We start from the raw sequence: 16,187 nt of genomic DNA, 5'->3' as shown, positions 1-16,187 counted from the left end.
ATGTTCATAGTCAGGATGGGCATGAACCTAAAAGGTGTGACTTCAGAGGCCCCAAGATGGCCACCTTCCTATCACCAAAATGTCCTTCCCTCCATCCAGATTGCCCAATCTCTTCACAACTGCCTGGATGCCTTTTAGCATAGGATAAATTATTTTCCAATGCACAATAAAAAACTAAGTTGGAAGTTCAAACACTCTTACAAAGAATTGCAAACACCATAAAAATTAGAGGCCGTCTGATGTGTAAATTTTGATCGGTGACAAGATGTGAGGGCATAGAACACATTCAGGTGAGAGAAACTGGCATTCCATGGACAAAAAAGGGAAGCTGAGGATGAAATTTGCAACCTGCTTCCCATCTTTCCCCTCTTTGAAATCCCTGTGATTTCAATTCTTCTGAAAAGAATAATACTTGCCAGACAGCTTTCCATACTGCTGATAGAAAATCCAAAAAAGCCTTTTGTAGTCAATTTTTGAGAGCATGTAGAAATATTTTGACATTGTAGTTTTTATGTTATGTTATAATTTAGAATCTTTCTTGCCTTCTATATCATGGTCTTATTAGCATCACCTCTAGTAGTGAGACCTACATCCTTAAATAATTTAAATATCAGCTATTGCTTTACATTGGGATCTCATAGAACCATACCTCAAAAAATTATAATTTATAAATCTAGAGATATTAATTACTGTTTCTATTGCTAATGAGTTCTACATTATAGACTAATTAGTATTTATTGATCAGCAATGTCCAAGTAAAAAAATAAATGTACCCATCTAATTTTCTGAGTACATGCCTTGTTCAGTTTAAGTCTAACATCAAAAAAGATACTGACAGCATCTGAACCCTTTAAAATTAATATTTCATTTTTCTACTTACCATGATTATGATAAAATACATATAGTTAATTTTTTTATTCATGAATTTAATATTTTTATATCGTAGTATGTATATTCTTGAACATCTAATTTAGAACTCACTTCTAAAAATTATTGTAGATAAGGATTCTGACAGAGACCATGTGGTCCTCAAAGCTGAAAATATTAATTATCTGGCCTTTTACAGGAAAAGTTTGCTAACTCCTGCTATTGGCTATCAAAACTTCAGCAATTTAAAAAATCTTTAGTAACTCAGTACATTATTTTTCTATTATCAAGGAAACAATAAAAGTTATACCTCCAGAAAAAGATCATTCAAATTCAAATCTCTGCCTAATCCAACATGACACTGTAAAAATAAACAGCTAATGATAAACATCTAGGATTTTGGACAATACCACAAGTAATTTGTTAGACTTGAGTTTTCTGAAAGCCACCTTTTAATATCGGAGGCAAATTATTTGGTAACTATGATTTTTCACTTTTTAAAAACGTGATTATGGGGGTGACTGGATGGCTCAGTTGGTAGAGCATACAACTCTTGATCGTGGGGTTGTGAGTTCAAGCCCCATTATGGGTGTAGAGTTTACTAAAAAAATATGATTATGAAGTTACCAGACAGGAAATTATAATAATTTCACATTTAGACAATCCTGTTTGATCCAAACACATAGCGGTGATATATAAAATACAAAGAGAAAATCAAATACACATAATTAGGATCAAAAGGACAACATGGTTAAGGACTAGAAACAAAGCTGAAACAGATATGCAAAACTCTTTCAAAATAAAAATGATTATCAAACTAGGGAAATTTGATAAAGAAAAGTTATCTAATCAAATAATGGTTAAACTTTAAAAGTTTAACCTCTCCCCAGCCCCCCATCAACCCTCAGTTTGAGTCTCTTATGGTTTGCCTCCTTCCCTCTCTGCTTATAACTATTTTTCCCCTTCCCTTCCCCCATGGTCTTCAGTTAAGTTTCTCAGGTTCCACATATGAGTGACAACATGTGATTATCTGTCTTTCTCTGACTTAATTCACTTAGCATAATACCCTCCAGTTCCATTCATGTTGCTGCAAATGGCAGGATTTCATTCTTTCTCATTGCCAAGTAGTATTCCACTGTATGTATAAACCATATCTTCTGTATCCATTCATCAGTTGATGGACATTTAGGATCTTTCCATAATTTGGCTATTGTTGAAAGCAGTGCTATAAACATTGGGGTACATGTGCCCCTATGAATCAGCACTCCTATATCCTTTGGATAAATTCCTAGTAGTGCTATTTCTGGGTCATAGAGTAGTTCTATTTTTAATTGCTTGAGGAACACACTGTTTTCCAGAGCAGTTTGCACCAGTTTGCATTCCCACCAACAATGCAAGAGAGTTCCCATTTCTCCACATCCTCACCAACATATGTTGTTTCCTGAGTTGTTAACTTCAGCCACTCTGACCAGTGTGAGGTGGTATCTCAGGGTGGTTTTGATTTGTATTTCCCTGATGATGAGTGATGTTGAGCATCTTTTCATGTGTCTGTGGGCCATCTGAATGTCTTCTTTGGAAAAGTGTCTATTCATGTCTTCTGCCCATTTGTTCACTGGATTATTTGTTTTTTGGGTGTCGAGTTTGGTAAGCTCTTTATAGATTTTGGATACTAACCCTTTATCCAATATGTCGTTTCCAAATATCTTTTCCCATTCTGATCGTTGCCTTTTAGTTTTGTTGATTGTTACCTTTGCAGTGCAGAAGCTTTTTATCTTGATGAGGTCCCAATAGTTCATTTTTTTTTTAAATTCCCTTGACTTTGGAGACATGTTGAACAAGAAATTGCTGTGGCTGAGGTCAAAGAGGTTGTTGTCTGCTTTCTCCTCTAGGGTTTTGACGGTTTTTTGTCTCACATTTAGGTCTTTCATCCATTTCGAGTTTATTTTTGTGTGTGGTGTAAGAAAGTGGTCCAGGTTCATTCTTCTGCATTTAGTTGTTCAGTTTTCCCAACACCATTTGCTGATAAGAGTGTCTTTTTTCCATTGGACATTCTTTCCTGCTTTGTTAAAGATTGGTTGGCCATACATTTGTGGGTCCATTTCTGGGTTCTCTATTCTGTTCCATTGATCTATGTATCTGTTTTTGTGCCAATACCATACTGTCTTGTTGATTACAGCTTTGTAGTAGAGGCTAAAGTCTAGGATTGTGATGCTTCCTGTTTTGGTTTTCTTTTTCAACATTACTTTGGCTATTCAGGGTCTTTTGTGGTGCCTTACAAATTTTAGGATTGTTTGTTCTAGCTTTGAAAAGAATGCTGGTGCAATTTTGATTGGGATTGCATTGAATGTGTAGATTGCTTTGGGTAGTATTGACATTTTAACAATATTTAATCTTCCCATCCATGAGCATGGAATGTTTTTCCATTTCTTTGTGTCTTATTCAATTTCTTTCAGAGGTTTTCTATAGTTTTCAGTATAAAGATCTTTTACATCTTTGGTTAGGTTTATTCCCAGGTATTTTATGGTTCTTGGTACAATTGCAAATGGAATCAGTTTCTTGATTTCTCTTTCTTTTGCTTCATTATTGGTATATAGAAATGCAACAAATTTCTGCACATTGATTTTGTATCCTGTGACTTTGTTGAATTCATGTATCAGTTTTGACAGCCTTTTGGTGAAGTCTTTCAGGTTTTCCATGTAGAGTATCATGTCATCTGTGAAAAGTAAAATTTGACTTCTATTTGGATGCCTTTTATTTCATTTTGTTGTCTGATTGCTGATGCTAGGACTTCCAACATTATGTTAAACAACAGTGGTGAGAGTAGACATTCCTTTCATGTTCCTGATCTCGGGAGAAAAGTCTCAGTTTTTCCCCATTGAGGATGATATTAGCTGTGGGCTTTACATACATGGCTTTTATAATGTTTAGGTATGTCCCTTCTACCCCCACTTTCTTGAGGGTTTTTACTAAGAAATCATGCTGTATTTTGTCAAATGATTTTTCTGCATCTATTGACAGGATCATATGGTTCTTTTCTTTTATTAGTGTGATGTAACACATTGATTGATTTGTGAATATTGAATTAGCCCTGCAGCCCATGAATGAAACCCACTTGATCATGGTGAATAATTCTCTTCATATGCTGTTGAATTTGATTTGCTAGAATCTTGTTGAGAATTTTTGGATTCATGCTCATCAGGGATATTGGCCTGTACTGCTCCTTTTTTTGTGGGTTCTCTGTATGTTTTGGGAATCCAGGTAATGCTGGCTTCATAGAATTGAGCCTGGAAGCTTTCCTTCTGTTTCTGTTTTTTGGAACAGCTTGAGAAGGATAGGCATTAACTCTGCTTTATTGTGGGGGATAAGCTTAGGAATCCCCCAGGCTTACACCAATGGGTTGACAAGGCATAAAGAAACTCAAAGTCATAAAATGCTCACACCCAAGTTTGGGTAAATCACATTGGCACCCCAATAATAGGGGGGTGCAAAGACACCTCGAGAATAGGGAGGCACAAATGTGCCAGGAATAGGAAGGTGCAAAGGCACCCTAAAATAGAGAGGGGGTGCAAAGCCCCCCCAAAAAGAGAGAGAGAGGCAAAGGCCTGAGATACAAATGGCACAGAGGTGCCCAATACATAGGTATATGAAAAGAACAAGATTAGATATTCAGGGTGAAAGCACCCCAAATTTAGTACTATAGCAGAAAGCTGTTTTCATAGAATAGGGCCAGGTTAGGTAAATTGGTGAACTGGACTATGGACTGCTGCAATGTACAGAAGCCATCTAAAGTGGTGGCACCAGCCTGACCTCAGCCTGAGCGGAGATGATTTACAAAAGAAAAGGTGCCTTGTCAACCCTGAGGTTATTTCCCCTATCTGTCTCATCCCCTAGGTTAGCCAAGATAAACAGAGGTGCTGACTCATGTCAACTGTAAACAACCCTCCTCCCCACTGCCCGGTGCCCAGATTTTGTTTTGTATTAACACAAACCCCCTAAGCACAAATATCCTCAAGAGCCCGTTTCCCTCACATCCACAAGTTAATGTTCACAGATTCATTGTCTGTTTGTGCACATCCATCGCCATGTTTGTAAGCCTTCTGATCCTAATAAAATGGGGCAAGGACCCTTACTCGAGGCTCTTATCTTTTCCTGGACATTAGCCATCTCTTGCTTTAATCCTGCATCTGCTCTTTTGCTGGCCAAAAGAGAACGTTAGACTTAGAGTCTATGACACTTTATATGTCTGGTAGAATTCCTCTGGGAAGCCATCTGGCCCAGGACTCTTCCTTTTTGGAAGATTTTTGATAACTGATTCAATTTCTTCACTAGTTATGGGTCTGTTCAAATTTTCTATTTTTTCCTATTTGAGTTTTGGTAGTGTGTGGGTGTCTAGGAATTTGTCCGTTTCTTCCAGGTTGCCCAGGTTGTTGGCATATAATTTCTCATAGTATTCTCTGGTAACTGTATTTCTGAGGGGTTGGTTGTAATAAGTCCAATTTCACTTGTGATTTTATCTATTTGGTTCCTCTCTCTTTCTTTTTGAGAAGTCTGGCTAGGGGGGTATCAATTTTCTTTATTATTTCAGAAAAACGGCTCTTAGTTTCATTGATCTGTTCTACTTTTTTTTTTTTTTTTTTTGGATTCTATACTATCTATTTCTGCTCAAATCTTTATTATGTTTCTTCTGCCTGGCCTTGGGGTTTCTTTGCTGTTCTGCTTCTAGTTTCTTTAGTGTGCTGTTAGATTTTTTATTTGGGATTTTTCTTATTTCTTGAGATAGACCTGGATTGCAATGTATTTTCCTCTTAGGACTCCCTTTGCTGCATCCCAGAAGGTTTGGACTGTCATATTTTCATTTTCATTTGCTTCCATATATTTTTTTCATTTCTTTTTTAATTGCCTGGTTAACCCATTTATTCTTTAGTAGGATGCTCTTTAACCTCCATGCATTTGGAGGTTTTCCAAACTTTTTCCTGTGATTTCAAGGTTCATAGCATTGTGATCTGAAAATGTGCATGGTATGATCTCAATGCTTTTATATTTATTGAGGGCTGTTTTGTAACCCAGTATGTGATCTATCTTGGAGAATGTTCCATGTGCAATCAAGAAGAATGTGTATTCTGCTGCTTTTGGATGAAAAGTTCTGAATATATCTGTCAAGTCCATCAGGTCTAGTGTATCATTCAGGGCCATTGTTTCTTTATTGATTTTCTGCCTAGATGATCTGCCCATTGTTGTAAGTGGAGTATTAAATTCACCTGCAATTACTACATCCTTATCAATAAGATTGCTTATGTTTGTGATTAATTGATGTATATATTTGGGTGCTTTCAAATTGGGTGCATAAGCGTTTATAATTATTGCTCTTTTTGATGGATAGACCCCATAATTATGATATAATGCCCTTCTTTGTCTCTTGTTACAGTCTTTAGTTTAAAATCTAGTTTGTCTGATATAAGTATGGCTATTCCAGCTTTCTTTTGACTTCCAGTAGCACAATAGATGGGTCTCCATCCCCTCACTTTCAATCTGAAGGTGTCCTCAGGTCTAAAACAGGTCTCTTGTAGACAGCACATAGATGGATCTTGTCTTTTTAGCCATTCTGATACCTTATGTCTTTTTATTAGAGAATTTAGTCCATTTACATTCAGCGTTATTATTGAAAGATACGGATTTAGTGTCATTATGTTATCTGTGGGTTTCATGCTTGTGTTGATGTCTCTGGTCCTTTGCAGCCTTTCTGGGTATAGAAGCTGACCGATTTGATGGTAGCCATGACCACCTCCATACAGAGAGTCACGGGGACAAAGAGCATGATCACATGTTTGCCGCCATATTTCAAAGTCTGTTCTTCATCTTCTTCTTCATCTTGTTCCACCACCTGCCCTGAGTTACCCTGAGGTCGTCCATTAGATAATGGCTCAGGGTTGCCACGCCTCCACCTTTCGCTGCTGTGCTCAAGCCATTCTCTGCTGTCATTAGTATTGCTCAGGTGGTTGTCTGCAGACATCTGTGCATTCTGGAAGTAGGACAATGGTGCAGGTAACTCTGTCACTGGAGCAAGCATATAGAGACATACTTTTTCACAGAAAACAAAAGCTCTTGGGGTTCTTCATTTCATGTGTTCTCCTCCAGGCCAAGCTTTCTAAGGACCTCACAGGCTGCTGTCACTTGCAGGCTCCCAGATTAGGTCTACTCTTCCTTTGCTGCTGCCATCAGCTGCTTGCAGGGGAGACTCCTTCCCTAGCAGCCATTGTTTTGTTTCCAGTGTGAAATCGCTGCCTCTGGAGCTGCTTCGCCCAGGCCCCACCCAAAAGGCTTCACTGGTGTCTGGGAGATTTGAATTTTAAATATGGGATTTCACCAAAGTTAATCTCTGATTTTAAAGCAATTTCAACCAAAATTTCCCAAGGTTTTTTGCAAGCTGGACAGGCTATCATAAAATTAACAGGGAAAAGTTTAGGACCAAAACTATACATTTAAAAATTGTAAACATCTAAAGAGATGGAAGGGAGCAAAATTTGTGCAGTGTGGGAAGTGAGGAGGGTTTGCCTTTGAAGATGGGCAAGGAATATTATAAAGCTAGACTGTGAGTATTGGCAGAGGAACAAGCAAGTAAACCAATGGAACAGCATAGAGAGCACAGGAACAGACCCAGGAATGTAAGGAAACTTGAAATCTGACATAAATGGCATTATAAATGAGAGAGAGACAGGATGAACTATTCAATAAACATCATTGGCATGACTGCATGATTGTTTATCCATATGGAAAATAAAATTAGCTTCCTATCTCACAGCAAATGGAAAAAATATTTTTTTAAGTTTATTAAAGCCCTAAATATGAAAAACAAACTTTAAATTTTAAAAATTAAAAAAAGAGAGAGAGAATACTTTAGGACCTTGGGATAAGAACAATTTTCTTAAATAATTATACAAAAACATCACAACCATAAAGGAAAAGATCAGTTAATTTGACAAGTTAGAAGAAAGTCAGACTATTTGAAAAAGTACCATAAATGAAGCAAAAACAAAACAAAATGAAACAAACAAGTCACAGACCTGAAGAAAGTATTTCCAAGACACATAACCAACAAAGGATTTGTATCCAAGATGTATTAACCAAACAAAACAATTCCTACACACCAACCAAAAAAGGACAGTTTAATAAAGGAACATAGATATATAAACAGAAAATTCACAGAAACAGAAATGTAAGTGCCCAAGAAACTTATGAAAAGGGGCTTAATTAGAAATGAGAAATAACCAAAGTAAAATAAGAGATTATGTCATAACAGTCAGATTAGGAAAAATCTTAAATTGTTTTTTTAAATTTTTTTAATGTTTATATGAGAGAGAGAGAGACTGTGTGTGTGTTAGAGAGAGAGAGACAGAGAGACAGAGAGAGAGAGAGAGAGAGGGGAGGGCAGAGAGAGATGGAGACAGAGTCTGAAGCAGGCTTCAGGCTCTGAGCTATCAGCACAGAGCCTAAGTCTGGGCTTGAACTCACCAACTGCGAGATCATAACCTGAGCCAAAGTCAGATGCTTAACTGACTGAACCACCCAGGCACCCCTTAAAATGTTCTAATACCAAGTGTTAGTGAGGCTTACCACAGTGGAAGTTCTTACACACTGCTGGTAGGCATGTAAGTTGGAACTGCTTTGGAAAGCAATTTGGCAATAGCCAATAAAAGAGAAAAGATTCATTTCCCTTGATTCAGCCATTCAATTTCTAGATATATACTCCAGAGAAACTCAGGTGTAAGTATATAAGGAGATTTGCACAATAATGTTTGCTGAATCATTGTAAGAGCAAAAGAATTAGAAAAATTCCAAATACTTCATCAACTAGAGAATAGTGGTCACAATTGAAGTAGTTATTAAATAAATTAATAAAAACATGTCTAAAGCTAATGAGGGGAAGAGTTTCATAATATCTATAGTATAATACCATTAATATAAACTTAGAAAAGTATAAAAAATCATAAATATCACTTATTGACACATTTTTTTTTTTTTTTATAAATAAGGACATAAAAGCATGCTTGGAAATGAAAAACATAAATTTAGAATAGCAGTTACTCTGGAGAGGTAGAGTCCAATAGGGTACTCAGGTAGCTTCAACTGTATCTCAAAGTTTTGTCATTTTCAATCTTATATGTGTTGAACATTTATTGTATGCTAGGCATTTCCCTAAGCTCTTTGCATGTATTAATATATTTAAAACTCATAAAAACTCTATGAGATATTATTATGCTAATTTTACATTTGAGAAACTGAAGCACAGAGAGGTTCAGTAACTTACCCAAAGCCATACAACAAGGAACGTATCTAGGTAATGGAACAGGGATTGGATCCTGGGAGTATCACTATGAAGTCTGGACCCTTAACCACCATACCTACAGCCTTGCTGGCCTGTGATCATGAGAAAGTTCGGACAATTGCTAGCGCTCAAGTACATGATGTTTTTTAAAATTATATTACACTGTAATAATTTTATTGCACAGTAAACATTTTTATTTGAAAAAAGTATATAAATATTTTAAAGATTCATATTTATAAGAATAAGCCTTCCCAATAATTCAATCTAATTCCAATCATTTTTATCTAATAATAATACACAAATGCCATAATTTTTCAACCTTCTTTTCCTCCATAACCATTATTTTTTTTTCTTCGAAATATTCCTAAGCAGAATTCCTTAAAAATAGGACTCAATAGCACCATAATGTGGAAACCAAAGCTATTATTTCTTTATGAAGGGAAGCCATTATCCTATTTATGTATTTATATTATCTGAATCACTACCATGGCATTCGGAATGTTCTGCAGGAATGTTCAAGAGCTGCTGAGAGGGGACTTTTGTGTTTAGGGACTTATAAATATATTCAATATTAGAGAAGACAAAAAAGAAATTGCCCAGATAACTTTTAGTTTGTAATAACATTTGCTTTTCCTGTACACAAAGCTATTTCACCATATTCTTGGGCTCTTTTACAAACAACTAAGATGTAAATGCTATCCTATTTGCATGAGATGTTTGTGGAGATAAACAGACAATCCTGACTTTGTTCATGAGAGTCTGAGTCCTTAAGGGTGACAATGAGCGGCCCAAAGGAAGACATTTTAGATGACCAGCAGATCCCTAAAGGCAAAGAGAAAGAACTCAAAGTGAAAAATCCAACAACTGCTGGAGCTGACCAAAAAAAAAAAAAAAGTGAATAAATCAAGTTTGCTTCCAGGTCTGCCTTTGGTCTTCTCTCAGAAGCCATGTGTACCTTCTATTCTTAAAGAACTTTTTTCTAGGTTAGCCATCAGCAGATCCACATCTAAGGAACATGCTGTTATTCTTGATCTAAAAAAAAAAAAAAAAAAAAAATTCCATAGTCCTAAATTCTAGCCTCACAATCTAAGCAATAAAGCACCAGAAGAAATAAGAGAAGAAATAGTGCTAAGGCGGGGGAGGGGCTCATTAAGCCCCAATCCTTCGGGCTCTGTTGTGCCCTGTCCCACACAATGGTCTGCACCAGGGTGATTTTGACCATTAATCCTGTCATATAGGATTGAATAAAGACTTGATGGGGGAATGCAGTAATGACAGAAAACCAAATGATGCCCTAGCTGGGTATATAAATCCAAAGGAGGCAAAGATCTGAAGGTTAAATGTATTGTTGATGCTTTTGCTTCCTATACAGCAGAGGAAAAGCACTTCCCTAACTTTTCAGTTACCCGAGCCTTATTTGTTCATTTGTTTTGAGAATAGAATAAATCTGATATGTGTTATGCCCAGAATTCGTGATCCCCAAAGACCACCAGGGAGCCGAGTCCGATGCAAAAGCAAAAGAGCCTTTATTCGAGCTAGCTCGAGCTCAATCCCCTACCTGCACTGACATAGCCGTGAGATACCGGGGGGACGAGTTTCAAAAGGACAAAGGTTTTATTGGGGCCTAGGGGCAGTTGGTGAGGTAATGGCTTTGGCCTCAGCCGATTGGCTGGAGAAGGGTCCGAGTCCTGTTAGGCAGGTGGGGGGGGGGGGGGTTCCTCAAGGGGAGGAGGTGTGGTCAAGGTGAAGGACACAGAACAAGATGGAGTCAGCCAGCGTAGGCCCGCCCTTTCAATATGCTTTTGCCATATGCCATGGCACTGAGGCCAACTTGAGCATCATTATTGTGACCTCTTTCATGTAGATGCTATTTCATGTTGTCATTATTATTTTTTCATACTACAAAATAGTTGCTTCTCATTCCTATGTAAAGTACGAGAAGCAACTTTAGGAAACATTATTTTTGTTGATATGCTGAATATGATCCATACAAAAATATGGAAACTGCTATGCAAATGCTGGTTAAAAATAGGGGCCTGGGTGGCTCAGTCAGTTAAGCATCACTCTTGATTTCGGCTCAGGTCATGATCTTATGGTCCTAAGTTCAAGCCCCACATCAGGCTCTGCACTGACATTGTGGAGCCAGCTTGGGATTTTCTTTCCCTCTCTCTGCCCCTCCTCTGTTCTCTTTCTGTCTCTCTGTCTCTCTGTCTCTCTCTCAATAAATAAACATTAAAAGAAAGATTAAAAAATAAATAAAACTGTTAGCCTCCTCTTCTTCCCAGGTTGCCTCTCTAAATCCATCCCAGTGGCCTAGATAATATATTTGACACCCAAAACAGGTCATATTTCAATACCCTTTTGATGAGGGAGCATGGGGCAAGCTGAGGACAAACTACAAGCTCGCCCACCTGCCCTGCCCTCCAGGTGGGATATGTGTGATATCCCTCAGGCACTCCTGGATGCCCAAGAACAAAGGAAAGGAAAGAAAACAAATGGCTAACTGATAGAGATCACAGTCATGAAGGACAGGGTCTCCTTGAGCTTACAAAGATCTTAGTAAATTACAAGAAAAAAGCAATCTTATCAACAGCATAATCTCCAGAAACCTGTAGACTCAGTTTCCTGGAGCCCCGACATCACCCCTCCTTAGTGATACAGGGAACAAAGGCAAGAAGGAAATGACAGGTAAAATTAAATTTCCTTATAACCTGCAGCCTATTGACAAATACTTGGGGCAAATACAGAGTATAACATTTCTCCAGGAACACCCTGCCATCATAATGTTAATGCCTTACTAGAGGGAAAAGAACCTTAGTTTGACAACAGCAAGGCTTCAAATATATTAGGTGTCCTCTTTAGCATATCAAAGTTCCTCTGGAGACCTCCCATTTGACTTTACCTCTCCAGCTTCAGGGTATTTAAGGAACCACTCTTAACAACCCCAGTGCAGCTCTTTCTGCCCACTGGCCCTGGCCCTGTGCTTTAATAAAATCACCTTTTTGCACCAAAGACATCTTCAAGAATTCTTTCTTGGCCTTTAGCTCTGGACCCCTCAACCCCCCCCCCCAACACCCCAAAACCTGTCACTTTTCTGTATGCAACAAAGTTATTTTCAATAATAATCATGAAATAGCACAAATACATTTCTCATATGAAACAAGATTTGTACTTATTGGCATAAATAATACAGTTTTCATTTATTCTTTCGCTGTTTTTTTTAAAGTTTATTTATTCATTTTGAGAAAGAATGAGTAGGGGAGGGGCAGAGAAAGAGGGAGAGAGAGAATCCCAGGCAGGTTCCACACTGTCAGCGCAGAGCCCAACGCAAGGTTTGATCCCATGAACCGTGAGATCATGACCTGAGCCAAGATCAAGAGTTGGATGCTTAACCAGCTGAGCCACCCAGGAGCCCCATCGTTCACTGTTTTAAACTTTAACCATGAATGGTCACATAGAATGACAGAATTGAAATAACTAGTTCTGTTTCTTCTTTATAATCTCCCTACGCTATATATTTATTTAAAATCAACTGTTTAAACACAGGAATATATACAGGAATATATAAGGTAGCACCAGGTTGGAGACCGGATGCTGAATTGAATGCATGTAGCTGAGCATGTATGGGGGATGAGAGCAACCATTGAACAAATTCACTTCCATGCAGAATGCAATGTTCATTAAAGGGTAAGTAATAAAAATATCAAGGGTACCCACAGTAATTACTTAGTACACCAATAAAAGATTTTTTCAGAGAGGAGTTTTCAGCGCTGACATTGTTTAGAATTACTGGTGTGTGGTGATTTCAACAAAAAAGCAGGCCAAGTTTTGGCCAGTTTTCTTATTGTTTTTAAATTCTCTATAGTCAATTCACCTCATTACTGCCAGCAGGTAGATGAGCTGAGCCACTAGCCCATCCTGTTTAGAAATTCTGGGGCCCAGGGGCGCCTGGGTGGCTCAGTCAGTTGAGCATCCAACTTTGGCTCAGGTTATCATCTCACGGTTCATTTTATGAGTTTGAGCTCCGCATAGGTCTCTCTGCTGTCGGCGCTGAGCCGATTCAGATCCTCTGTCCCTCCCCAACCCTGCATCTCCCTGGCTCACGTTCTCTCTCTCTCTTTCTCAACAGTAAATACACATTAAAAAAATAAATAAATACATTCTGGAGCCTGGGCCACTCCCCTCAAAGCCAGAGCGCTGGACAGCAATTGCTGTCCACAGAGACTTGTTATGACTGGCTGTGTCTTCACTCTGGCTTCCACACCTCCTCTCGTTTTTCGTTCCCATCTTTCTAAGAGAAATGCATGAAAATGGAATTGCCTGCCTTGTGGGGAAGTAACCTCCCGAACGGATTGGTTTTTGGGTGATGGGATAGAAACTGCATTCATCACAGCAAGCCAGGTGCAGAGACCAATCTATAATGAGGGTCAAAGGATTATGTGGGAGAATCGCTGCTCTAGAAAATAAATGGCTAGAACTGAGGTCTGATTAAAGAATATCCTCTCCTTCTCCCCAGTAATAACTGGGTAAAGTAGTTTGAAAGTTTGACAATTTAAAGTAGGTAAGAATAGTGCTATGTGGAGAGGCTGACATTTATCGAACACTTACTGTGTTATAAGCATTCTACTTACTTTATGTCCCTTAACCCTCAAAGGCATCACTTCTATATTATAAATATTGACTTTAAAAAAAAATTTTTTTTTAACGTTTTTATTCATTATTGAGAGACAGAGAGAGACAGAGCACTAGCGGGGGAGGGGCAGAGAGAGAGAGAGACACACACACAGAATCCAAAGCAGGCTCCAGGCTCTGAGCTGTCAGCACAGAGCCCGATGCAGGGCCTCAACCCACTGTGGCTCATGATCTGAGCTGAAGTTGGGTGCTTAACTGACTGAGCCACCCAGGTATCCCAAATATTTCCTTTTTTTAAAAACAATTTTTTAAAGACTATTTTATTTACTTTTAAAGAGGGAGTACACGGGAGGGGCAGAGAGAGAGGGAGGGAGAGAGAATCCCAAGCAGACTCCGCACTGACAGTGTGGAGCCCGACACAGGGCTCGAACCCACAAATCATGAGATCATGACCTGAGCTGAAATCAAGAGTGGGACACTCAACCTACTGAGCCAACCAGGTGCTCCCATAACTGTTATCAAGTTTAGAAGAGGGAGAGGACACACAAAGAACAGTGTGGAGAAATGAGCTTTTGTTAAGGATTCATACTGTGCTAGGCACTGAACAACTTGCTTTAAGCACATTTGCAAAGAGCCTTGTGAAATACATATTATTATTGTCAGGGGAACAGAAGAGGAAACTTAGGTCCGAGTTCCTGATACTCAAGTACACATAAAGTGAAGTCGTAAGATTCAAACCCAAGACTATCTGTATCCCCCCCATAAAACTGGCCTAATTTACTACCATAAGCATTTTCCTGTGGAAGTAAGCACTGACTCAAGGCACTAAAAATAAATCAGGCCAGACCTAATGAAAGTCAAGTTCAGGGTCTGAAATAAATTTAATAAATCCTGTGTCCTGATTATAAGAATTGGTGTCTGTGGAAAAATGCAAGGTCTGCAGGCTGTGGACAAATTCTTTCACTATCCTAGCCCCGTCACTGAAGTGGAACAAGGCAGGAGTGTTTAGAAGAGAGAATGATATTGACAAACGGACGAGAAGGTGTGTAGTTCTTTCAAGCTTTAGTTTGCACTCCCTCACACACCTAGGAGAAGCAAGTATAGACTGGAGGATTCCAGGGCAAATAGTTTATATTGGAGGTGATCCAGGAAACACTGGCAGGAAAGTGGGCAAGTGGGATCACAAAGGAGAGGTAGCATTAGAAGAGCCCATTCAGTATTTCTCTGGCTGACTGCGGTTGACATGGCTGGTGTGACAGAAAAGACATGGTGTGTTGAATCCCATGGTTGTGTGCTCCTTGTTGCATTCCCTTCCTCATAAAGTGGGTCCATTCATCCAAGGCAATATTACAGGCAATTCCACTGCTCTCAGAAAGCAGTGCTGGATGAGGCAGTGTAGAGAGGAAAGAAAAACCTAGACCCAGAATATATATCCATCCAAACACCTATGAATTGCTGCTCTCCAGGGTGAGCCAGGGCTCAATGTAATCAACTTGCCACCAAGTGCAGTGTGCCCTATCTTCAGAATCTGAAAGGGTTTATCAAATATTGTGCTTCTTTCTGAATAGTAGCAGGGGCAAGGTGTAACATCTGTCCTTGGACCCCAGACCACTGGACCTCCAAAAATTTCACTATATAGCCTACCTCTTATTTCTGAAGGGTTTATCTTCTAACCACAGGCATGAGTGTTTCTTACCAAGGCGTCTGTCATATTAATTCAACCCTTCCTGCTCCTCGGGTTGAATTAATAATGTCATCAGTATGGTGGAGCAGGCATGATATTTGGGGGAATGTCCAAATGATGAAACTCCCTTTGGACTTCACTGTGAAAGTGAGCAGAAGAGTCCAGGAAACTCCAGGACAAGACATTTAGTGGGTACTCATGTCAATTCTAAGTGAATGCAAACTTCTGGTTCTCCTTGCCACTGGGGATCAAAAGAACTCAATTACCAGATCAGTAGTAGCATCACTTGTTCTATAAGATAGGACACTTGCATTAGAACTGAGATTGGGGTTAATAACTGGTTAAGTTTACAAGTCTTTTGTTACCTACCATGATGCACCTGTTTTTATCAAGAGTGTGACTAATGAATTAAATACGGATGTAATAAGGATCCTTTAAGTCTTTAAGGACGGCTCTATTCCCTGCCATTTCTCTTTGGGGCACAGCTTTGCTTCCAGTGTCCTCTTTTGGCATGGAGGGAGCTGGAAGTTTCAAGGCTTCTGCTTGGTCTTTCCTTTCATTATAGCTCTTAGCTCACAGATCAGAGAATTAATGTGAGGTTTCTTCTGGCTGCTAAGTATATCAAATTCAGTTATATGTTGAGTTATACAGTGAGGTAAATGACCCAGGTGGGTGTATAGA

The sequence above is a fragment of the Panthera pardus genome, unplaced genomic scaffold (genome assembly GCF_024362965.1).
Source record: "Panthera pardus isolate Hobbes unplaced genomic scaffold, ASM2436296v1 HiC_scaffold_15, whole genome shotgun sequence".
Lineage (NCBI taxonomy): Eukaryota > Metazoa > Chordata > Mammalia > Carnivora > Felidae > Panthera > Panthera pardus.
The sequence above is the reverse complement of the archived record's forward strand: the minus strand, read 5'-3'. Positions refer to the sequence as shown.